This window comes from Jaculus jaculus, chromosome 11 (assembly GCF_020740685.1).
Source record: "Jaculus jaculus isolate mJacJac1 chromosome 11, mJacJac1.mat.Y.cur, whole genome shotgun sequence".
Classification (NCBI taxonomy): domain Eukaryota; kingdom Metazoa; phylum Chordata; class Mammalia; order Rodentia; family Dipodidae; genus Jaculus; species Jaculus jaculus.
The window spans coordinates 54196651-54222082 of NC_059112.1; positions in this window are offsets into that span (position 1 = coordinate 54196651).

The following is a 25432-nucleotide window of genomic DNA, read 5'->3' on the forward strand; positions in this document are numbered from 1 at the left end:
GAACATTTTGATTTTCCAATATTTAAGCAGTGTGGTAGTTGAATGTATGTCCACCATAGGCTCAGGTGTTTTACTAAAGCTTGTAACTGGGGTCTTCAGCTGCCTGGCTGGAGGAAGTGTCACTGGGGGCAGATCCTGGGGTCCAGCCCTAAGGTGCATTTGTGGGTGTTTCTGAATTCTAGCCTGATGATATTCAAAGAAGTCTGAGCTCCCGTGGGGGCCCTGCTGGTGCGTCCAGTTTGTTTGCTGGTTTTTTTTTTGTTGTTGTTGTTGTTTTGGTGTCTGTGCTGGTACTGGTATTTTGCTTGCTTAAGCTTTTCTCACTACTTGGATGTATGGAAGCAGCTCCTTCTACCACTAGTAGAACTTCCCTCTGGATCTGTAAGCAGTGGGTCATTCCTTTCATCCTAGCACTCAAGAGGCTGAGATAGGGGGATTGCTGTGAGTTTGAGGCCAACCAAAGGCTAGTGAATTCTAGGTCGGCTTGGACTAGAGCGAGACCCTACTTCAAAAAAAGAAATAACCAACTAACTAAATAAACACTGTGTCTGGTTTGGAGTTCATTCCAGCAACTTGGAACTGACTACAACAGGCAATATCACCATTTACATGTTGGGATTTACATCCATACTATAGAGAGATGAGGCAAACAGAAATAAAACTGTAGGGACTTCTGGTCAAGATGGCGACCGCCTAGCTGCACTACAAACAAGGGAAAAAAAAGGCAAGTATTCAAGGGAAATTAGGAACTTTTTGAAGAGGGAGGGCACACATTAGGGTAAAAGAGGGAAGCACACACCCCCGTGACCCACGCCCTGCCACCCCGCCGGCCACGAATCGCCGCATTGGGCGCGACCCGGCGCCCCACCGGCCCCGCGCCCCATGCGCACCAAGCCCCACGCACCCCGGCGGCCCCGTGCGCCCCACAACCCCCACGCCCGCGCACCCACCCCCGCCCCCCGCAGCGCGCCCCTCCCCCCCAGCACGCCCCACGCTCCCTATCCACACGCAGCAGGTGCAGCCCGAACCGAGGCTTCCAACGCCCCAGGCGCCGAGGCCTGCCCAGCGCCCCTGTGCCCCGACGACCCCCCCTCCGCCCCCGGGCCCCCCGCCCCCCCCCCCGCCTGCCCCAGACCCACGCGCCCCACCCCCACGCGCACAGAGACCCGCCCGCCCGCCCCACCCTCTGCACGCCCCACCCCCTGCGCACCCCACGCACCCTATCCACACACGGCAGGCGCGCCCCAAGCACCCTGTGCCCCGGGCGCCCAGGCCAACCCTGCACCCCCGCGCCCCCCCCCCCCGCGCGCCGAGACCCCTGCGCCCCACCCCCACGCGCCTCCAGCCCCACGCGCCTCGAGCACCCACCCCCGCGCGCCCCGCCCCCGCCTCTCCCCGCGTGCCCAACGCTCCCTACCCACATGGGGCAGGCGCGCTCCAAGCACCCCGCAGCGTCCTGCGCCCGGGTGCCCAGGTGTGCCCCGCGCCCCCCGCCCACGTGCCCCGAGACCCCCGCGCCCCACCCCCGTGCTCCTCGAGGCCCCCCCCCCCCGTGTGCCCCACCCCCACCGCGCGTCCAGAGTGCCCCTGGGCGTCCCGCAGCGTCCCGCAGCTTCCCGCACTCCATCTTACCTCAGCGTGCTCCACGCCCCCTGCATGACCCGCAACCCCCTTGACCCCCTCCCCTGCGCGACCCGCCCCCTCCCCCCCACCGCGAGTTCAGAGCACCCCCGCGACGTCCTGCAGTGTCTTGCATCCCCCCCCGCGCCCACCCGAGCGCCCCGCGCTCCTAGCCGCCCCCCTTCCCAAGCGCCCTGCGCCCCCACCCACACGCGCCCTGGAGCATCCGCGCCCTGAGCCCCGTGCGCCCTGAAGCGCTCCCTGCCCCCCCGTGCCCCCACCCCGCATGCCCCTCATCCACCCCCGCCGCACACGGCCGGGCACCCCCACATGTCCCGAGCGTGCCCCTGTGTGCCCAGGCTTGCCCCGGGCCCCCTGTGCCCCACCTCCACGCGTCCTGTGCCTCAGCGTACCCCGCCCCCCCTCCACACCCCGTGCCCCCTGCGCGACCCCCTCAACCCCCCCCCCGCAAGCCCTGCCCCCCTGCGCGCCCAGAGCACCCCGCCGTGTCCCTTGGCATCCCGCACCCCGGTGTGCCCCGCGCCCCCTCCCCCCATGCGCACACTGCGCCCCTAGCCCCCGTGCCTCCCGCACGCACCCCCGCGCCCCCCTGTGCACCCCGTGACCCACCGCGTGCCCTGTCCTCCCCCGCGCAACCCCCGGGTGCCTCACCCCCCGCGCCCCGCACACCCCCCTGCATGTGCAACCCCCCGCACCAACAGCGCGCCCTGACTGATCAGAGCGCCCCACGCCCCATGCCCCTCCAGGGCACCCCAACCCATGCCCCCTGAGCCCTGCCGCCTCCCGCACACCCCACCCTGATTGCCCGGTGCACTGGCGCACCCCGACCCCCCCCACCGCGTGCCCCACTCGCTCCATACACACCATCGCACCCCGCGCCCCCTTCCACCCACCCGCCCACATACCCTCCGCACATCCCGCATGGCTGTGCTCTGATCGGGCACCCACCAGTCACGCCTGCCAGCCTGCTGCACTGAAGCTGAGACCTCCTACTTCACCCTTGTTCTCTGATCCTGCGAGTAGACCAGCCACGTGGTGCTCGGTTCGCAGGCCTATGGGGGCCACCCCTGCCGTGAATAGGTGGCTGCCAGATCCCCTGCTGCTGTGCTCACATCACTTGCTGCCGGTCAGCTTCTGCTGTGTCCTGATTCTGTACCCACATCATCTGCCTCTGCACTGCAATTGCATGTGTAGCGGGCCCAGTCCCACAGCAAGAGCCACATAAGTCCACACTGAGTCACTAGCACCAGAGCAGGTGCCATCCCCTACCTGTACATCGCCACCCATCCCTCAGTCCCCCAGGCGGAAGAGCACAGACTGTTTTTAGACCCCTGTGTACCCAGCCAGAATCTAGGCACCTTCAGGGCTTGCTACCTCAGTCCCCTTTCAAGCTCAAAGGCAGGCAGCTTAGGTGCATTACTGGGTGAGAATTCAGGCAACTTTGGTGCCCCTGTAGGTGGCTTTGGCAAGAGTGAGCAAAAACCCAGGCTGCTTACAACTGCCCCAGGCTGCCTTGGATTCGCATTAAGCTAGATCCCAGGCTGCTCCACCCAGCTACCTGCCCATACACTGACATGGGTAGACCACAGCGCAAAAGAAATAACATGAAAAATAAAATGGAAGAAAATCCAGACAGATCACCCAGTCCAACAAGGATCACAACTAACCAAAACATAGAAGAGTGTTTAGGATCAGAACATCAAGTGGAAGCAATGAACAATGCAACCCTGACCAAACTACTGCTAGAACTGACAGGAAAGCTACAAAGGATAGATAATCGTATGGATGCTACCATCACTAAGCTAAAGCAATATGATAAGACACTGGAAGGAATTCAAAGAGAGCTAAGAGAGTTGAGGGAGAGTGAAAAAAAAGAGGACCTTAAAAATCAGCTGGCCACACTAAATGAAAACATAAAGAAATGCAAGGATGATTTCCAAGAATCATCAAGAAAATCAGAAAATGAGACAAAAAGGGAGCTGGACAAAGCGATGGAAGTGATACATAGGAAAGTAGTACAAAATGCAAACTTAATTGAACAAGTCCAAAACTCACTAGAGGCTCTCTAGAATAGAGTCAGCGAAGTGGAAGATAGAAATTCTGATCTGGAAGACAGGATGGAAGAAACAGTTCGAGAGTCCAAAAATTTCAGTAAGTTCAAAAGTTCCTGTGAACAGAACATGAGAGAATTGTGGGATACACTTAAACGTCCTAATATCAGAATCATTGGAATACCAGAAGGAGAAGAATTTCAGACCAAAGGCATGGAGAACTTATTTAACACAATAATTGAAGAAAACTTCCCCCGTCTCTTAAAAGAAAGGCCCATCAAGATTTAAGAAGCAAACAGAACTCCTAACTGACTAGACCAAAGGAGAAACTCCCCAAGGCATATTATCATTAAGACTCTAAACTTTGACACCAAGGAAAAAATCCTAAAAGCAGCTAGGGAAAAACAGCACACCACTTTCAAAGGAAACCCCATTAGAATTACTTCAGACTTCTCAATGGAAACCCTGAAAGCTAGAAGGGCCTGGAATGAAACTCTCCAAACTCTAAGAAACTATGGCTTCCAACCCAAACTACTCTACCCAGCAAAAGTCTCCCTTATAATAGATGGTGAAAGGAAAACTTTCCATGACAAAACTCAGCTTTACAATTATATGAACACAAAACCAAACCTACAGAAAGTACTCCAGGAAATTCTCCACAGAGAAGAAACAAATAACCAAACACAAATGCCTACAAGAAGCAGACCACAGCAACCAAACCCAGAGTAGATAGAAAAAAAAAAAATTAAATTCCATGGAAATGCCAACACACCTCTACCACCACAACATGACAGGGATCAAATCAAATCTCACAGTCATTACCCTAAATATTAATGGCCTTAATTCACCCTTCAAGAGACAAAAGCTAACAGGGTGGATCAAAAAATTAGACCCCTCAATCTGCTGCCTTCAAGAAACCCACCTTACCAATAAAGACAGAAACCTCCTCAGGGTGAAAGGGTGGAAAACAATATTCCAAGCAAATGGGAATAAGAAACATGCAGGTGTAGCTATATTAATATCAGATAAAGTTGACTTCAAACCAAAAACAATCAAAAAAGACAAAGAAGGCTACTTCCTACTTGTAAAGGGAACAATCCATCAAGAGGATGTTACAATCATAAATCTGTATGCACCAAACACAGGGGCACCGCAGTTCATAAAACAAAACCTACTTGACAATAAAACAGAAATAACCACCAACACCATCATAGCTGGGGACTTTAACACACCATTATCAGTAATAGATCATCCAAACAGAAGCTCAACAGGGAATTAAGAGAGCTCAACAAAACCATAGAGCACTTAGACCTAACAGACATCTACAGAAGTTTCCATCCCAAATCCACAGACTACACATTCTTCTCAGCAGCCCATGGAACATTCTCTAAAATAGACCATATACTGAGTCACAAAGATAGCCTCCACATATTTAGGAAAATCGACATAATTCCCTGCATGATATCAGATCATAATGCTATATTCCTAGAAATCAACAACAAAAAAACCAACAAGAGCCCCAACGGCAACTGGAAACTGAATAGCACACTCTTAAACAATAAATGGATAGAGGATGAAATAAAAAATGAAATTGCAAAATTCCTGGATTTGAATGACAATGAGAACACATCATACCAAAATTTGTGGGACACAATGAAGGCAGTCCTCAGGGGAAAATTCATAGCACTCAATGCCTTCATAAAAAAGACAGAAAGATCCCAAATCAATAGCCTAACCATCCACCTAAAGGCATTGGAAAAACAAGAAAAATCCAACCCAAAGAGCTCCAGAAGGAAAGAAATAATTAAAATCAGAGCAGAAATTAATGAATTGGAAACCAAGGAAACAATTAAGGCAATTGACAAAACAAAGAGCTGGTTCTTTGAAAAAATAAACAAGATTGACAAACCTCTGGCCAATTTGATCAAGCAAAAAAAGGAGAGACTCCAAATTAACAAAATTCAAAATGAAAAAGAAGAGATCACAACAGACATCAGTGAAATTGGCAGAATCATCAGGCCTTATTTCAAAAAACTCTACTCCACAAAACTGGAAAATGTGGAGGAGGTGGATAAATTCCTGGATGCATATCATCTACCAAAGCTAAACTCAGAGCAGATCAACCACCTCAATGAACCCATCATGCTCATGGCGATTGAAAAAGTAATAAAAAACCTCCCAAAAAAGAAGAGTCCAGGACCAGATGGATTCCCAGATGAATTTTATCAAACCTTCATGGAAGAACTCAAACCAATCTTCCTAAAATTGTGCCACACAATTGAAGAACAGGGAAAACTACCCAAATCCTTCTATGAAGCTAGTATCACCCTAATCCCAAAACCAGGCAAAGATGCCACAAGAAAAGAAAACTATCGGCCTATTTCCCTAATGAACATAGACGCAAAGATCCTCAACAAAATTCTTGCAAACCGAATCCAACAACACATCAAAAGCATTATCCACCTTGACCAAGTGGGATTTATCCCAGGAACACAAGGGTGGTTCAACATACGAAAATCTGTCAATGTAATACACCACATAAACAAGCTTAAACATAAAAATCACATGATCATTTCGATAGATGCAGAAAAGGCCTTTGACAAGATACAACATCACTTCATGATCAAAACACTGGAGAGAATCAGCATGGCCGATTCACATCTTAATATAATAAAGGCAATATACAAAGCTCCAAAGGCCCAAATAATACTTAATGGAGAGAGACTGGAGGAATTCCCATTGAGATCAGGAACAAGACAGGGATGTCCTCTCTCACCTCTGCTTTTCAATATAGTTCTGGAAGTCCTAGCCCAAGCAATAAGGCAGGAGAAGGAAATAAAAGGGATACAATTTGGAAAGGAAGAAGTTAAGTTAGCTCTATTCACTGATGACATGATTGTATATGTAAGAGACCCGAGAGACTCCATCCCAAAACTCCTGAAGGTGATTAACTCCTATAGCAAAGTAGCAGGATACAAAATCAATGCACAAAACTCAGTAGCATTTCTGTATGCAAATGACAAAGACACAGAAAAAGAAATAAAGGACATAGTCCATATACCTTGGAATAACGTTAACCAAGGAAGTAAAAGATCTATACAACGAAAATATAAAAACTCTCAAAAAAGAAATTGAGGAGGACTTGAAACGATGGAAAGACCTCCCATGCTCCTGGATAGGCAGAATTAACATTGTGAAGATGACAATCCTACCAAAGGCAACATATAGATTTAATGCACTTCCAATTAAAATCACTGTTGGTGGGAATGCAGGATGGTACAACCACTTTGGAAAGCAATATGGAGACTCCTGAAAAAGCTGACTATAGAAATACCAACAGACCCTGTTATACCATTACTGGGCATGTACCCTAAAACCTTCAAACCAAAAGCCAGAGAGATTTGCTCAACCATGTTTGTAGCAGCTCAATTCGTAATAGCTAAAAGCTGGAACCAACCCAGATGTCCATCATTAGAAGAATGGATAACAAAGATGTGGTATATCTACACAATGGAATTCTATACAGCAGTAAGAAAAAACGACATAAAGAAATTTGAGGAAAAATGGTTGAACCTGGAACAGATCATTCTCAGCGAACTTACCCAATCACAGAAAAAAAATCAACACATAGTCTCACTCATCTGCAACACCTAACCTGAATCTGCCCAAGATGCCTTACATACCCAGCAAGCACCTCATGGACTAGACAATAAGATGGATGGGAGGGCGGGGAGGGAATCAAAGGGTGGAAAACAGTAATCAGGACCCAAACGGCAATGGTACCATAAAATTCTACTTCCTAAAAGACAGACCAAATGGCTGAACCTTCACTAGACCCTTACAGGAAACACCTGAACCACAAGACACTGGAGAGGGTAGGATCAAGACTGACATAAATCTCCTACATCTTCCCTCCCTCCCTCTCCCCCTCTCCCCTCTATCTCTCTCCTCTCTAACTCTTGTATATTAGTTATCTTTTTCCTCAATTTCTTAGTGGACACTGACCTGTAACCCCCACTTCCAGCTTGGGCCTACCATCCACAATGAGCTTTTGATCAGAGAAACCTACAAGGTTTCCCAAAACAATGACAGACTTCTGTCAGAGTACTTGATGACCCACCAAAGGCCAGTGGTAAGACCCTATTGCTGAAGACTCCATACGCAGCTGACGCGTAAAATGGAATGACATGGCTGGAAGCCAGGAGAGAGTCAGTCCCCAGAAAGTCAGCGTGTCTAGTGCCAGAAGGCGCTACATAGGCGACTGGGGGAAATGACCAAGATCTGTCCAAGCAACACATTGTTTAACCTAATTAGCAACAAATAACCAGATGTGATGCCCACACAAGTGCAATAGTGGTACACAGCCATGGTGAGGAATCAATTGCTCTTGATTTGGCTAACTGATCCACTCACTCAGTGGTACTGGAGCTGGGAAACAAGTCAGAACCATACCCAAACACAAGCCCACTCTACAATATCAAGCTACCATCAATCACGGGGTATAAGAGGGCCTCCACCTATCAAACTGTCTATCAAAATGTAAGTGTTATCTCAATTTTCCGGGTGCTAACTTACTCTCCGTTGGAGAATCTGCTTCTCTTTTCCAGATAGATGCAGATCCTAAGAGGAGAGATGCCCCAACATACCTCAAAAGGGGCCCAACTGAAACTAAGGACAACTGGCGAAAGAAGCAAGGGTGATGTTTTCCTGTGAACCGGATACCAGCACAAAGGGGAAGGAGATCAATGCAGAGAAAAATCAACTCCTACCAAATCAGAGAGCCAAAGCCTCAGAGGCCCCCAACACCTCAGCACTGAAGCAGACCAAAAATGAACCCAACATGGCTCAGGGAAATCTTGCGGAAGAGGGGGCGGAAAGAATGTCAGAGTTACATGTTGGGTCATGATTTGCAGAGACATTTATCATACCAATAACTGGGGGCTAACTCCAAAATGCACGACCCATTTTCATTAACAAGGAGGGTCTAATGGGAGGGGGTAGATCACAGATGAGCCTAAATAATGGTACCAAACTGCCTGTATTTACTGAAAAGAAAAGAAAAAGTTGTTTCAGCACTTCTGGGGAGATTCAATGAGCATTTGGTAGTTGACATGGGGAAGAGAAATGAGACCTACTAAATTAAGGTTTTCATTGGCTCAGATTCACTAGGTTCTAAGGATATTAGCAGACTCTGGCTTACTTCTTTTGATGCTTAAAATATGGACATACTTATATCAAGGTGCAAAAAAAAAGTTTTCTAACTACAAAGACTTAAGCAAAAAAAATTTTTTTAAGTATCTATGAGAAGGAGTACCAGACACCAGAGGATGGCTGGGAGGTGAGTTGGGTCCTTCTAAGATAGTCTGATTGAGGGACAAGGGTGTCAGAAACCAATGTTTGGGGCTTAGCCAGGCATTTGGACTTGGGTGTTGAGGGCAATGATAACATTCTTCCTAATGTGACCTGTCTTTATGTCATTATTCACTTTTCCCTGAAAGACTTAATGTGGCTTCTCATCACAGCCAATGCAATTAAAATGTCACAGAGACTCTCAGCTGTGTGCTTTAAAGAGTCTCAAATAAGAGCTGAGGGTTCTTTAAGGAATGAGATAACATTGTTATTGGTGTGAAAGGAGTGTTAGGGAGCAGAGGGTCACAGTTATACACAGGAAAGAAAAATTTTCCTATGCTGAACAGAGGTCTGGCCATCTCCTAGTGATGTGAACTTTATATACAGATTCTGACTTGGAATTCATTAAGCCATTCCCATTTTTCAGCCACCAGTTCCCACTGAAGACAGATCTGTACAATCTCTTATTGCAGGAAATCAATATAACACTGTAGGCCTGTGAAATCAATTGGTTTGACAGGAACATACAAACAACCAGGTTGAAGGCTCTGCCCCTTGTCCTCCTACTGTGTTTATTTAAGAATGAAGGTCCATTAAGTGCTCTATGATAGTCTTCTGATAACATCCCCACCTTCGGGGGCCTGGTAAGAGCTGGCTGGCTGCCCTCAAACGTGATGGCTGACATTTTGGATACACTTAGAGATGGGCTTGTCTAGCGCAGTGCAAAAGACAGAAACCACACATACATTGTAGAGTTACATCCTCTCTAGCTTAGGTATAAATAACTGTTTCAGTGATTTTAGTTAATTTTAAAGATCTTTTTCTCCTGTGTATGTCATAAAACATGGTAGACTGGATGGAGCAACATTTTGATATATATTTTGATATATATTTACATATTATAAGTAAGAGGAAAACATAATACATGAGCTTTATCATAGTGTAAATTTGGTCTGGGATACAGCACAGTAGTAGAGTGCTTGCCTAGCATGCACAAGCCCATGAATTAAATTCCCTCATACCCCCAAGTGAATGAATAAATAAATGAATAAAAACAAAAATTAAAAATATTTTAAAATAGTGTAAACTTTGAGGGCTATGCAGGTGAGGCAGAGGCCCTGTGTTTTTTACCCTATAGAACTTGTATTCTTAGGAGCCAAGTCTCCAAAATTTGGAGGAGAATTTTGGCTTTCAAGGCCATAGCATACCCTTAATTCATATCTCTGTTAGTTCTCTGCAAACAATCAAGTATTTTCCTTACTCTAATTTTGTCTTTGTACCTTTGTTCATTGTTCCCTGTCCCCTACTTCTTTTCATTCACTCCTTTTTCTAATATTAACTGAGTTCCTGACCCAGCACTTATAAAGAGAATACTTTAATAAACAGGCCTGAAATTCCTTTTGCTTGTGGAGTTTATATTTAGGAGTAAGGCAAAGAGAGATGTATAATATATATAAGTAAGTAAATTAATGGAGGTGTTACCCTCTGAGAATGATTAATGCTATGGAGCAACTGAGACATGGTGATTGGAATGAGAGTTATGGTGGTGGGAGGCCTGATTAAATTGGGCCTCTTGCTAGAAAGTTAAAAATGAACAAAAGATAGAAATAGTGGGAGGACCCAGTGGCTTGGGGGCAGCTGTTGGATTTGAAAAGGAAAGAGGTGCTCTGTCACAGAGATAGAGACTGTGTTACTGATAGTCTGTGAAGACAGGTATACACAAAGAGCAAAGCAGCAAGACACTTTATTAAATGGAAACATGGAAGTATAAGTTTTGGACACACAGCCAAGAGAGGCAGTGGGCCACCTGAATAAAAGAATACTAGAGCCAGGTTATTGCCTTAGGGTTTCTTTATAAAAGCAGAGGTCCATTGCTAATGGGCATGATTTAGGTGGCTCTCTATTTTGATTGACAAACAAATATAAGTTATATAAGGTTGTATGCCAAATTATGTATAGTCATAAAAGGGTAAATAGGGATTTCTCCCTAAAAGTTCACTCAATGGACACAGTGCCTTACTGTGTATGCACTTAAAACAAGTCCCAGACTAAGTAGGACCCTCTACCTTCCAATCTCAAATATATTATGGAATAGGTTTGCATAGAAACAGGCTTTATCAAGGAGTTGTTATGGAGAGTAACTTATTTCCATTGTTTAAAGTGGGTATAGGGGCTGGAGAGATGGCTTAGTGGTTAAGCGTTTGCCTGTGAAGCCTAAGGACCCCGGTTGGAGGCCCGACTCCCCAGGACCCACATTAGCCAGATGCACAAGGGGGCACACACGTCTGGAATTTGTTTGCAGTGGCTGAAGGCCCTGGCATGCCCATTCTCTATCCCTCTCTCTATCTGCCTCTTTCTCTTTCACTTTCAAATAAATAAATAAAAATATTAAAAAAAAAATAACGTGGGTATAGGTGCAGCCTGATGAAGCGGGGTCCCAGGTTGCCATAGGTTGCTAGGTTCATTGTTAGGAAAGGAGTGTTTTCTACCAAAGTAAAGTGGTGTCCTGGGGTTAGTAAGCTGATCTCTATCCTTGCCTATCTCAAGTGAAGGACTGGGTGTCAGAGAAGGAGTGTGTTCAGGTTACATGTAGGAGATATGTTCAAAGAACTAGGAAGAACCACTATGTGAGGGCCTTGAAGGTCATGGCTAAGGATGGCATTCTGAAAAGGCACAATGGAAAGTATTTAGAGATCTTAAATTGGGATGATATGACGAGGCAGGAAAGATATGGATTAAAAAATATCAGATAAATTCTATGTCTCTGATCATTTTGAAGGCTCAAATCAAATGTAGCCTGAATTATAAGATATTTGCCGGAATAATAAATTACTTCTGGTATCCTGGCTTCCATGAACAGGCCAATAGAATACACAATCTTCTTTTCCTACCACCTGTGAGCTCTAGGACAGTAGGAATTGTGCCTGGCTTAACTGTTTCCCCATAGTGCTTTGCACACAGTGCCTAGTCAGTAAATGTCTATTGCATTGGATTTAATTATAGGCTCCTGGAGGTTAGTAACATTTGCCCAATTTATTTTATAAAATTCCAAAAGACCCTTAAGAAAAGAGCTTTGTTGATGAGGTGTGCACTTGAAGCCATGGTTCTAATGGCTCATCATCCAGGTGGCTCCCACAAAGTCAGAAGCTAATTAGTGTGAGTATGACCCAAAGAATTAATTCAAATTACTTCCTTTGGTCAATTACTTTCCTGCAGATGGCTTTAGCATGTTGCTGAAATGTGTAAGTGTTCAGACAATGAAATTAAAGTTAAAAGCCCACACTCTATCATACAGGTCCCAGAAAATATGCACATTTTAACGATGACTTCCCCACCTTCAAAATTAAACATATTGCATTCTTGGGAGTAGGATTTCAGCTTTTTAATGTTTATGACACAAATGGGGCTGTTTGCTCTCCCTTTAGTCTATAAAGGTGAGACTCATTAGAAGGAGGAAATTTCCTTTATCGTTAATAGGCCACACTCACATGATAAAAACCATCCCCACATCTACCTCCTTCCCCACACTTCGATGCTCATTTTAAGCAGTTACCACATAGACTATTTATCTTCCACATCTTCTCAACTCTCAATGGCACCATTATATCCTTTATTTCGAGTCATAAAACTTAGAGAATAAAAAAGAGGCACATTAATCCTCCCAGGGGGAAAAATGTGGACAGATCCTGCCAGTTCTTAAATTGTAGGATTGGACTGGCCTCGAGAAAGTTTTCTTTTTCAACAACTCAGCCATTGGGGGGAAAATGAATGGTTATGACAGAGAATCCTGAAATAAAATGCAAAACTATGCAAACGTGTTAAAAACCGACATCTCCAAGTAAAACCTGTCAAAAGCCCTAGAAATAAACAATGCAGGATGGAATAAGAGGCATTGGAAGCTACAAAATGGGTCCCCCCTCTTTTATTATTCACGGTGGGAAAATAACCACGATCATGATGTGAAAACCACAATTTCCTTTATTTGTGGATCATGCCTGATTAAAAAACACTCAGAAAAGAGAGACTAAGAGAATGAAAGTCTTCCAAAAAGGCAAGACACAGAATTCAGGATCCTGTCATGGAGACTGGCTCGCTCCATGGAATTGCATAAGTCACTTAACCTCACCATGACTTCTTCCCCATCATCAGCCTGGAATTAAGGAGTTGGCCTGTTCCCTAGGGGCCTGAGATCAGGGCTTCCTGACTGCCAATTGGAAAGACTATTTTGCCATTGCAATTTGCTCTAAGGAGTCTCAAGGTTGTTGTGAAAACACAAAAGAAAAGTCAGTTAACGAGCTGGCCACCATCAGCCAATGAAGAAACAAAGCAACTTCAAAATGAATCTCTGATTTTGGGGTTCTGGAAATAGCTTGTACAGCTAGGAAAGGCTTTATTTTTCAACTTAATTGATTTTCATTGTCTCTTTCGTTGTTCTTAGTTTCAGCAGGCATGCTTTTGCAGTATGATGGGCTGGCTCTGTACTTAGGATCTACATCAATCTGGAAAGAGAAGCAGATTCTCCAACAGAGAGGGAGTTAGCACCAGACAAATGAGATAAACCTTCCTTTTTTTATAGAAAATTTAATAAGTGTAGCCCCTCTTGTAGCCCACAATTGGTGGTAGCTTGATAATGGAGAGTGGGCTTATGTTTGGATATGGTTCTGACTTATTTCCCAGCTCCAGCTTTGGGTCCCACACCACTGAGGAGATCAGTTAGCCAAATCAAGACCAGTTGGTTTCCCATCATAGCTGTGTGCTACTATTGTACTTGTGTGAGCATCATGACAGATTATTTGCTGCTAAATAGGTTAGACCATGAGTTGCTTGGACAGATTCTGGTCATTTTCCCCCAGTCACCCATGTTGTACAATCTGGCACTAGACGCATTGACTGTCTAGGGACTGACTCTCTTCCAGCTTCCAGCCATGGCGTTCCATTTTACATGTCAACCACATAAGGTGTCTTCAGCAGTACGGTCTTACCACTAACCTTTGGTGGGTCATCAAGTACTCTGACAGAAATCTGTCTTTCTTTTATGAAACCTTGTAGGTCTCTCTGATCAAGAGCTCATTGTGGATGATAGCCACATGCTGATACTAGGAGTTACAGGTCCATGCCCACTAAGGAAAGGAAGAAAAAGATAACTAATATGAAAGTGTTTGCAAGAAGAGAGAGAGAGAATATGTAGAAGAAAATATAGAAAGTACTTTCCATGATATAGGAATGGAAAAAGACTTCCTGAACAAAACCCCAGTAGCTCACGATCTTAAATAGTCAATCAACCAATGGGATCACATGAAGCTGAAGAGTTTCTTTACAGACAAGCATACAGTAAGCAAAGCCAATAGATCACCCACAGAATGGGAGAAAATATTTGCAGGATACCCAATTGATAGAGGCCTAATCTCTAGAATCAAAAAAAGAACTCAAAAATCTAAGCAGTAAAACGTCAAACAACCCACTCACAAAGTGGGGCAAAGAGCTGAACAGGCAGTTCACAGAGGAAGAAATACACATGGCAAACACACTTAAGAAAATGTTCATCATCCCTAATCATCAGGGAAATGAAAATTAAAACAACTATGAGAATCCATCTTACCCCAGTAAGGATAGCAAACATCCAAAAATCAAATGAAAATAAATGCTGGTGAGGATGTGGAGGAGTAGGAACACTCATCCACTGTTGCTGGGAATGTAGGATGGTACAACCACTTTGGAAAGCAATATTGAGACTCCTGAAAAAGTTGACTATAGAGATACCAACAGACCCAGTTATTCCCTTACTGGGCATGTACCCTAAAACCGTCAAACCACAGGCCAGAGAGATTTGCTCAAACGTGTTTGTAGCAGCTCAATTCATAATAGCTAAGAGCTGAAATCAACCCAGATGTCCATCACTAGAAGAATGGATAACTAAGATGTGGTATATCTACACAATTGAATTCTATACAGCAGTAAGAAGAAATGACACAATGAAATTTGAGGAAAAATGGTTGAACCTGGAACAGATCATTCTCAATGAACTTACACAATCACAAAAAAATAACCCCGCCACATAGTCTCACTCATCTACAGCACCTAACCTTAGTCTACCTAAGATGCCTTACATACCCAGCAAGCATCTCATGAACTAGACAATAGGATGGGTGGGGAAGAAGGGGAGGGTAACAGAGAGGGTGGGAAACACAAATCTAGACCCATACGGCAATGGTACCATAAAATTCTACATCCTAAAAGGCAGACTGAATGGCTGAACCTTCACCAGACTCTTAGAGGGAACACCTGAGCTACAAGACCCTGGAGAGGGTATGAGGAAGCACAATGCTTGATCACAATATTTAAAACAAAAAAATAATTTTAAAATTTAGTTTAATGTTTCCTTCCATTTCTCCCTTCCTTCCTCTATGTATTTTAAATGAAGAGAGATATTCAGGCTGAAGAGATGGCTCAGTCATTAAGACACATGTTTGTGAAGTCTAAGGACCAGGGTTTAATTCTCCAGGTCCCATGTAAGCCAGATGCACATGGCTGAACATGCATCTGGAGTTTGTTTACAGTGGCTAGAGCCCTGGAATGCCCATTCTCTCTCTCTCTCTCTCTCTCTCTCTCTCTCAATCCCTCCCTCTCCCCCTCTCAGTCTAGTAAGTAAATGGAGATTTTTTTTTTAAATTGAGAGAGAGAGAGAGTACTTCTGGCCAAGATGGTGACCGCCTAGCTGCCCTGAAAATCCCTGGGGAAAGAAAGGAAAGACATTAAGGGTTTTCTGGGACTTCTTTTCAGTGGGAGGGCACAGGGGGTGGGGGAGCAGGGAATCGTGAATCCCTTTGTGGGTAGTAGACCACACCTGACACCAAATAGCCGTCGTGCCCGCCACCGTGGGCCCATGATGTCCCTCCGCAGCTCTGCACCTGCTTCAGGGGACCTGTGCCTGCCTCAGTGGACCTGCGACCTGCCGCACCCACTTCCATGCCCAGATCGCGCAAGAGATCGATTCCTGTGTGCGGAAGCTTAAACCGCTCTGCACACTTGCCCACACTACTGTTCAGCAAGCCCAGTTCACAGCAATTGCCACACAAGCCCAGAGTGTCTCTCGCTTGCACCAGCTCAGGTGCCCTCTCCTACCTGTCTGCCACACCCGCCATCCTACATTCTCCTGTGACAGGGGAGTGCAGACTGTCTCCAGGTCCCAGGGTTCCCAGCCAGAGTTTGAGCTGCTTCAGGGCTTTGTACCTCAGTCCCCCTCCAAGCCTGAATGGAGGAAGCTTTGGCACATTACCACTTCAGAATTCAGGCAACTTTGGTGCCCCTGTCAGGCAGTAGATAGATGGCTTTGACAAGTGGGAGCCAAAGCCTAGGCTGCCTCACAACTGCCCCATGCTGCCTCAGATTCCCATTGTGCTAGAGCCCAGGCTGATACACCCACCTACCTGCCCATACACTGTCATGGGCAGACCACAGCACAAATGAAATAACATGAAAAATCAAATGCAAGAAAACCCAGTTAGAACACTAAGTCCTACAATGAATGCATCTAACCAAAACAAAGAAGAGTTATTAGGATCAGAACATCAAATTGAAGATATGAGCTATGCAACCCTGATGAACAAACTGATAGAATTTGCAGGAAAGCAACAAAGGACCAATAATAGTGTGGATGATACAATCACTGAGCTAGAATAATTTGATAAGAAATTGGAAGGTGTTCAAATAGAGTGAAGAGTTTGAGGGAGAGAGAGAAAAAAAAAAAAGAGGACCTTAAAAATCAGCTGGCCATACTAAATGAAGACATAAAGAAATGCAGGGATGAATCAACAAGAAAATCAGAAAATGATATGAAAAGGGATCTTGACAGAGTGATGGAAATGATACATAGAGAAGTAGTAGAAAATGCAAACTTAATTGAACAAGCCCAAAACACTCTAGAGGCTCACAAGAATAGAGTTAGCGAAGTGTAGGAGAGAAACTCTGATCTGGAAGACAAGATGGAAGAAACAGTTCAAGAGTTCAAAAACTTCAGTAAGTTCAAAAGTTCCTATGAACAGAACATGAGGTAATTTTGGGATACACTTAAGCATCCTAATATCAGAATCATTGGAATACCAGAAGGAGAAAAATTTCATACCAAGGCCTGGAGAATTATTTAACAAAATAATTGAAGAAAATTTCCCCAGTCTCTTAAAAGAAAGGCCCATCAAGATACAAGAAGCCAACCGAACTCCAAACAGACTGGACCAAAGGAGAAACTATCCAAGACATATTATCATTAAGACTCTAAACACCAAAGAGAAAATCCTAAAAGCAGTTAGGGAAAAACAGCGCACCACTTTCAAAGGTAACCCAATCAGAATTACTTCAGACTTCTCAATGGAAACCCTGAAAGCTAGAAGGGCCTGGAGTGAAACTCTCCAAAGTCTAAGAACCTATGGATGCTAGCCCAAACTACTCTACCTGGCGAAAGTATGCCTCATAATAGAGGGTGAAAGAAAAACTTTCCATGACAAAACTCAGCTTTGCAATTATATGAACACAAAAACAAACCTACAGAGAGTAGGTCAGGAAATTCTCCACAAAGAAGAAACAAATAACCAAACTCAAATGCCTACAAGAAGCAGATCAGAGCAACCAAACCCAGAGTAGGCACAAAAAAGTCAAATCCCATGAAAATACCAACACACATCTACCACCATAATATGGCAGGGATCAAATAAAATCTCACAGTCATTACCCTAAATATTAATGGCCTTAATTCACCCATCAAGAGACACAAGCTAACAGGATGGATCAAAAAATTAGACCCCTCAATCTGTTGCCTTCAAGAAACCCACCTCACCACTAAAGACAGGCACCTCATCAAGGTGAAGGGGTGGAAGACAATAGTCCAAGCAAATGGGAATAAGAAACAAGCAGGTGTAGCTATATTAATATCAGATAAAGTTGACTTCAAATTAAATATACACAAAAAGGACAAAAAGGCTATTTCCTACTCATCAAGGAAATGATCCATCAAGAGGATATTACAATCATAAATTTGTTTGCACCAAACACAGGGGCACCACAGTTCATAAAACAAAACCTAATTGACAATAAAACAGAAATACCCATCAACACCATCATAGCTGGGGACTTCAATACACCATTATCATTAAGAGACAGATCATCCAAACAGAAACTCAACAGAGAAGTAAGAAAGCTCAACAAAACCATAGAGCACTTAGACCTAATGGACATCTACAGAACTTTCCATCCCAAATCCACAGACTACACATTCTTCTGAGCAGCACATGGAACATTCTCTAAAATAGACCGTATACTGGGTCACAAAGACAGCCTCCACATATTTAGGAAAATTGACATAATTCGCTTCATGATATCAGATCACAATGCTATATTGCTAGAAATCAACAACAAAAGACTCACCAAGAATCCCAACGGCACCTGGAAAATGAATAGCACACTTTTAAACAATAAATGGATAGTGGATGAAATAACAAAGGAAATTGCAAAATTCGTGGAATTGAATGACAATGAGAACACATTGTACCAAAACTTATGGGACACAATGAAGGTGGTCCTCAGGGGAAACTTCATAGCACTCAATGCCTTCATAAAAAAGACAGAAAGATCCCAAATCAATAACCTAACCTTCCACCTAAGGCACTGGAAAAACAAGAAAAACACAACCCAAAGAGTTCCAGAAGGAAAGAAATAATTAAAATTGGAGCAGAAATTAATGAATTGGAAACCAAGGAAACAATTAAGACAATTGACAAAACAAAGAGCTGGTTCTTTGAAAAAATAAACAAGATTGACAAACCCCTGGCAAATTTGATCAAGCAAAAAAAGGAGAAGCTTCAAATTAACAAAATGAAAAAGGAGAGATCACAACAGACATATGTGAAATTGGGATAATCATCAGGACTTATTTCAAAAACCTATACTCCACAAAACAGGATAATGTGGAGGTGATGGATAAATTCCTGGATGCATACCATCTATCAAAGCTAAACTCAGAGCAGATTAATCACCTCAATGAACCCATCACACTCATGGAGATTGAAAAAGTATTAAAAAAACCTTCCCCCAAAGAAGAGTCCAGGACAAGATGTCTTCTGAGCTGAGTTCTATCAAACCTTCATGGAAGAAATCAAACCAATCTTTGTAAAACTGTGCCACACAATTAAAGAACAGGGAAAACTACCCAACTCCTTTTATGAAGCTAGTATCACCTTAATTCCAACACCAGGCAGAGATGCCACAAGAAAAGAAAACTACCGGCCTATTTTCCTAATGAACTTAGATGCAAAGATTGTGAACAAAATCCTCACAAACCGAATCCAACAACACATCAATAGCATTATTCACCTTGACCAAGTGGGATTTATCCCAGGAACACAAGGGTGCTTCAACATACGGAAATCTGTCAATGTAATACACCACATAAACAAGATTAAACATAAAAACCACATGATCATTTTGATAGATGCAGAGAAGGCCTTTGACAAGATACAGCATCACTCTATGATCAAAACTTTGGAGAGAATTGGCAGGTTTGGTTCATATCATAACATAATAAATGCAATATATAAAGCTCTGCATGCCCAAATAATACTTAATGGAGAGAGACTGGAGGAATTCCCATCAAGATCAGGAAAAAGACAGGGTTGTCCTCTCCTACCTCTGCTCTTCATTATAGTACTGGAAGTCCAACTCAAGCAATAAGACAAGAGAAGGAAATAAAAGGGATACAATTTGGAATGGAAGAAGTTAAGTTAGCTCTATTCACTGATGACATAATTGTATATGTAAGAGACCTGAGAGACTCCATCCCAAAAATCCTGAAGGAGATTAACTCCTACAGCAAAGTAGAAGAATGCAAAATCAATGCACAAAAATCAGTAGCATTTCTATATGCAAATGACAAAGATACAGAGAAAGAAATAAGGGACATAGTCCCATTTTCAATAGCAACAGCAACAACAACAAAAAATATACCTTGGAATAACGTTAACCAAGGAAGTGAAAGATCTATACAAAAAAAACATAAAATCCCTCAAAAAAGATACTGAGGAGGACTTGAGAAAATGGAAAGACCTCCCATGCTCCTGGATGTGCAGAATTAATATTGTGAAGATCACAATACTACCAAAGGCAATATATAGATTTAATGTAATTCCAATTAAAATCCCTACAGTGTTCTTCACAGAGATAGAAAAAATGATCTCAAATTTCATATGGAAAGGCAGAAGGCATCACATATCCAAACATATCCTCAGCAAAAGAAATACCTCAGGTGGCATCACCATACCTGATCTAAAGCTATATTACTAAGCCATAGTACTAAAAATAGCATGGTACTGGCATAAAAACAAGAGTATAGACCAATGGAATAGACTTGAGGACTCAGACTTTGTGACAAGCAACTATAGCTACTTGGTATTCGACAAAGGCCAGAACAATATAGGCTGGAAAAAAGACAGCATCTTCAAAATGGTGCTGGACAAACTGGATAACCACATGCAGGTACCTGAAACTTGATCCACACATTTTACCATACACTACACTCAAATCCAAATGGATCAATGACCTCAACATAAGACCAGAATCATGAATACTACTGGAAGAAAATTTAGGAAGTATTTTCTGTGATATAGGAATGGAAAAAGACTTCCTGGACAAAACCCCAGTTGGTCACAATTTTAAACAGTCACCCAACCAGTGGGATCACATGAAGCTGAAGAGTTTCTTTACAGACAAGCGTACCATAAGCAAAGCCAATAGATTACCCACAGAATAGGAGAAAATATTTGTGGGTTATCCAACTGATAGAGCCCTAATCTCTAGAATCATCAAAGAACTCAAAAATCTAAACAGTAAGAAGTCAAACACCTCACTCACAAAATGGGGCAAAAAGCTGAACAGGCAGTTCACAGAGGAAGAAACACAAATGGCAAACATACACTTAAGAAAATGTTCATCATCCCTAATCATCATAGAAATGCAAATTAAAACAACTATGAGATTCCATCTTATCCCAATAAGGATAGCAAACATCAAAAAATCAAATGAAAATAAATGCTGGTGAGGATGTGGAGGAGTAGGAACACTCATCCACTGTTGCTGGGAATGTAGGATGGTACAACCACTTTGGAAAGCAATATTGAGACTCCTGAAAAAGCTGACTATAGAGATACCAACAGACCCAGTTATTCCCTTACTTGTATGTACCCTAAAACCTTCTAACAACAGGCCAAAGAGATTTGCTCAACCATGTTTGTAGCGGCTCAATTTGTAATAGCTAAGAGCTGAAATCAATCCAGATGTCCATCACTAGAAGAATGGATAACTAAGATGTGGTATATCTACACAATGGAATTCTATACAGCAGTAAGAAAAATGACACAAAGAAATTTGAGGAAAAATGGGTGAACCTGGAATAGATCATCCTCAGTGAACTTACCCAATCACAGAAAAAAAATCACCACATAGTCTCACTCATCTACAGCACCTAGCCTGAATCTACCCAAGATACCTTACATAACCTGAATCTACCCAAGATACCTTACATAACCAGCAAGCATCTCATGTACTAAACACTAGGATGGATGGGGAGGGTGGGGAGGGCATAGAAGTGTGGGAAACAGTAATTTAGACCCAAATGGCAATGGTATCATAAAATTCTACTTCCTAAATGGCAGACCAAATGGTTGAACCCTCAACTGGCCCTTATAGGATACACTTAAACCCTAAGACACTGCAGAGGGTAGGATCAATCTAACCTAATCCTTCTACATCTTCCCTCCCTCCCTCTCCCTCTATGTCTCTCTCTCTCCTCCCTAACTCTTGTATATCAGTTATATTCTTCCTCATTTTCTTAGTGGGCACTGACCTGTGACTCCCAGTAACAGCATGGGGCTATCATCCACAATGAGCTCTTGATCAGAGAAACCTATAAAGTTTCCTAAAACAATGACAGATTTCTCTCTGAGTACTTGATGACCCACCAAAGGTTAGTGGTAAGACCCTATTGCTGAACACACCATATGCAGCTGACACGAAAAATGGAATCAAATGGCTGGAAGCTAGGAGGGAGTCAGTCCCCAGACTGTCAATGTGTCTAGTGCCAGAAGGTGCTACATGGGCGACTGGGGGAAATAACCAACATCTCTCTAAGCAACTGATGGACTAACCTACAAATAACCAGTTGTGATGCCCACACAAGTGCAATAGTGGCACACAGCCATGGTGGGGAACCAGCTGCTCTTGATTTGGCTAACTGATCCCCTCAGTGGTACGGGACCCATAGCTGGAGCTGGGAAACAAGTCAGAACGATATCCAAACATAAACCCTCTCTCTAATATCAAGCTACTATCAATCATGGGCTACAAGAGGGCCTACACCTATTAAACTCTCTCTATAAAAAAAAAGCAAGGGTTATTTCATTTGTCTAGAACTAACTTACTCTCCATTGGAGAATCTGCTTCTCTTTTTCAGATAGATGCAGATCCTAAGGAGGGAGCCACCCCATCATACCTCAAAAGAGCCCCAGCAGAAACTAAGGAAAATTGGCGAAACAATTAAGGGTGCTGTTTTCCTGATGGACCAGATACCAGCACAAGGGGGAAGGAGACCAACACAGAGAAAAATCAACTCCTACCAAATCAGAGAGTCAGAGCCTCAGAGGCCCCCAATACCTCATCACTGCAACAGAGCAGAAATGAACCCAACATGGCTCAAGGATATTTTGCGGAAGAGGGGGCAGAAAGAATGCTAGAGCCACATGTTGAGTCATGATATGCAGAGACATTTATTGTACCAATAACTGTGGGCTAACTCCACAAGGCATGACCCATATACCTCAACAAGTTGGGGCCAATGGGGAAGGGGTAGTTCATGGATGAGCCTAATAATGGTACCAAACTGCCTGTATTTGCTGAATGGAAACTAATAAAGAAATAAATTAAAATTAAAAAAATGGACAAAAAAAGTGAGAGAGGGATTCTAGAGAGAAACTAATGTCAGTCAAGACTCTTGTAACTAACACTGAGAGAAAAAATAAGAGTGTGGAGGGAACCACATGATAGGGAGCAAAGAATTCATGTGATTTACTCTGACTTACTAATTTTCAGGAAGAAATTAGTAAAATTGATTCCAGCAAAAACTCTAAGTGGACAAATAGAAGAAAAACAGATCAAGAGTTCTGAATACACAGGGAATAAAGAAAGTTCTTAGAGAAATCTTTCCCTCAGGGAGAAATAAATATTTATATGAAGTCACTAGGGTTGTTAATGTGAAGATTGGTCATAGGGTAGAAGCAAACTCTCTCCACCAACTATTAATCCCAATTCCTAGACTTGGTAGCAGTAACATGATTAGTTATTGTGGGTTCTGGAAGAAAGCAGGGCTTTTGGCAATAAAGCTATGGAAATATGTATTTTTAAGTACTATAAAAGATGTGGAAAGAAACATTTCTTTTCATCCTGGGGACTAGAAATAATACACCTGTCAGGACAGACGAATGGCATAATGTTGGCATTCAATGGGACATTAAACATTTTGCACCATATTTAGAGAGTTTTCCTGTTATTAATTCCAGGTAAAACAAACTTTAAAAAAATGTTTTGTTGTGCTTTGTATAGCATTTATTTTTCACCAATTTGCTTTTTATTTTTCTTCTTTTGTCAGACAGGTTTTCCTGTCTGTTTTCTATTTCTGCCCCACTCTAGATGAATCTCTTAGCTGGTCACTTCTGACTCTAGATTTTATTTTTTTCATTCCCAGGTACCCTCAGCACTCCTTATTTTGGGTTACTGCATGTGTTCAGATCCATGGTGGGTTCGGAGGTGGTTGATTCAACTGGCCAGTCACTGTAGCTTGCTCGTGGTACACTAGGATTGGCAAGGTTTTAGAAACCTAGTCCAGAAGTTACAAAGATTGGTACAATTTGAATGTTTCTGTTACTGAGGTATCAATTGATCATGATAGCAAGGCCTTGTATTTCTTTCTAGGTCAGTTTTTAAAATTTCTCCTTATTCTTGTCTCCCATTAAAAAATTTCCCATTCCTGTGAGTAGTCCACATGGTTTCCTTTATAAATTGGTTAAGTTTTCAATGAAGGCAAAATAAATGGTTCTGTGGTAGAAATAAAACATACAGTCAGAACACCTGGACCCCTTATCTCTGTTCTTCCACTAATATAACACTGTGAGCCTTGGAGAATATTAGAGCTCTCTGACAGTCTTCTGAGACAATGGGAGAAGATCCATGTGCTTCCTTCTGAGATCTATAATATAGCTGCCAGTTTATATTTCCTGAGAAATAGGCAAACATCTCATGTTGGTGCTCCAGATAGGGAACCAACAACAGACAAAAAGAATGATTTTACTCAAATCCAGATTAGTGAACCAATAACTTTATTGGACTTGCTTATAGGTGTATGGGTAAGTGGTGACTTAAAGAACCCCCAAATAGCTGTATTACCAAAATAAAATCCCAACCCAACATGGATAACAGCCTCACAAAGTTTGTATGACTAGAGTCTTGTTTTCAGTTAACCTTGCAATCCTATATATTTTAATTCCTCCCACAACTACCTACAGATGGGAGGAATCAGAATGAGGTGAGTTGTAGCCTTATGTAAACATGTAAGGGTCCCATGATCTTCCACTGTCTTTCTTTTAGGGAGTGTTAACAGTCTTACAACCATGACCATAACCCTATCACTCTATCTTTTCTGCTTATTTCATTGCTAGAAATTCAGAGCAAAATCTTCTGTTGATCTTCACAGTAACTTTTACTCTATGATAGCAAATTGTTGTATCATGTCCAGAGGATATTGCTTTATCTCAACAAGTGGCCAAATTTTCCTTTGGGTTTTAGGCAGAGTAAAATACAGAAGCAAGATGATAGACAGCAAGAAAAGAGCCAACAGAGTACATTGTCTTTTGGAGGGGTAAAATGGATTTACTATTTAAGAACAGGGGCACACAGCAAATGGTTTGAGGACAAGTTCAAAGAGGTTTCAGGGAGTTCCTGAATATTGGTTGATTTTTTAAAGACTAACTATAAATAGTTCATATGTCCTATATGTGAAGAAGAAAGACCAGCATGTTAGATGACGGTGCCTGTGAGATGCTGCCCAAGCACATGCTTCCACGTGAGCAGTATTAATAGCTGCATCAACAGCACTAAGCAATAATTTATGAACACTCTTAATAAATGAGTATAGTTAGGATTATTTTAAATATCCTTTACAAGGAGACACTTTTAGAAGAGAGATAGTCACCTTGATCTGTATGCATGAATGCTCAGTGAACAAACAAATATCTCATAGCTTCCCATTTAGAAAATGTTTCTTAGATGTACTGTCCCTCTCTGTCTTGAACTTTGTTTGT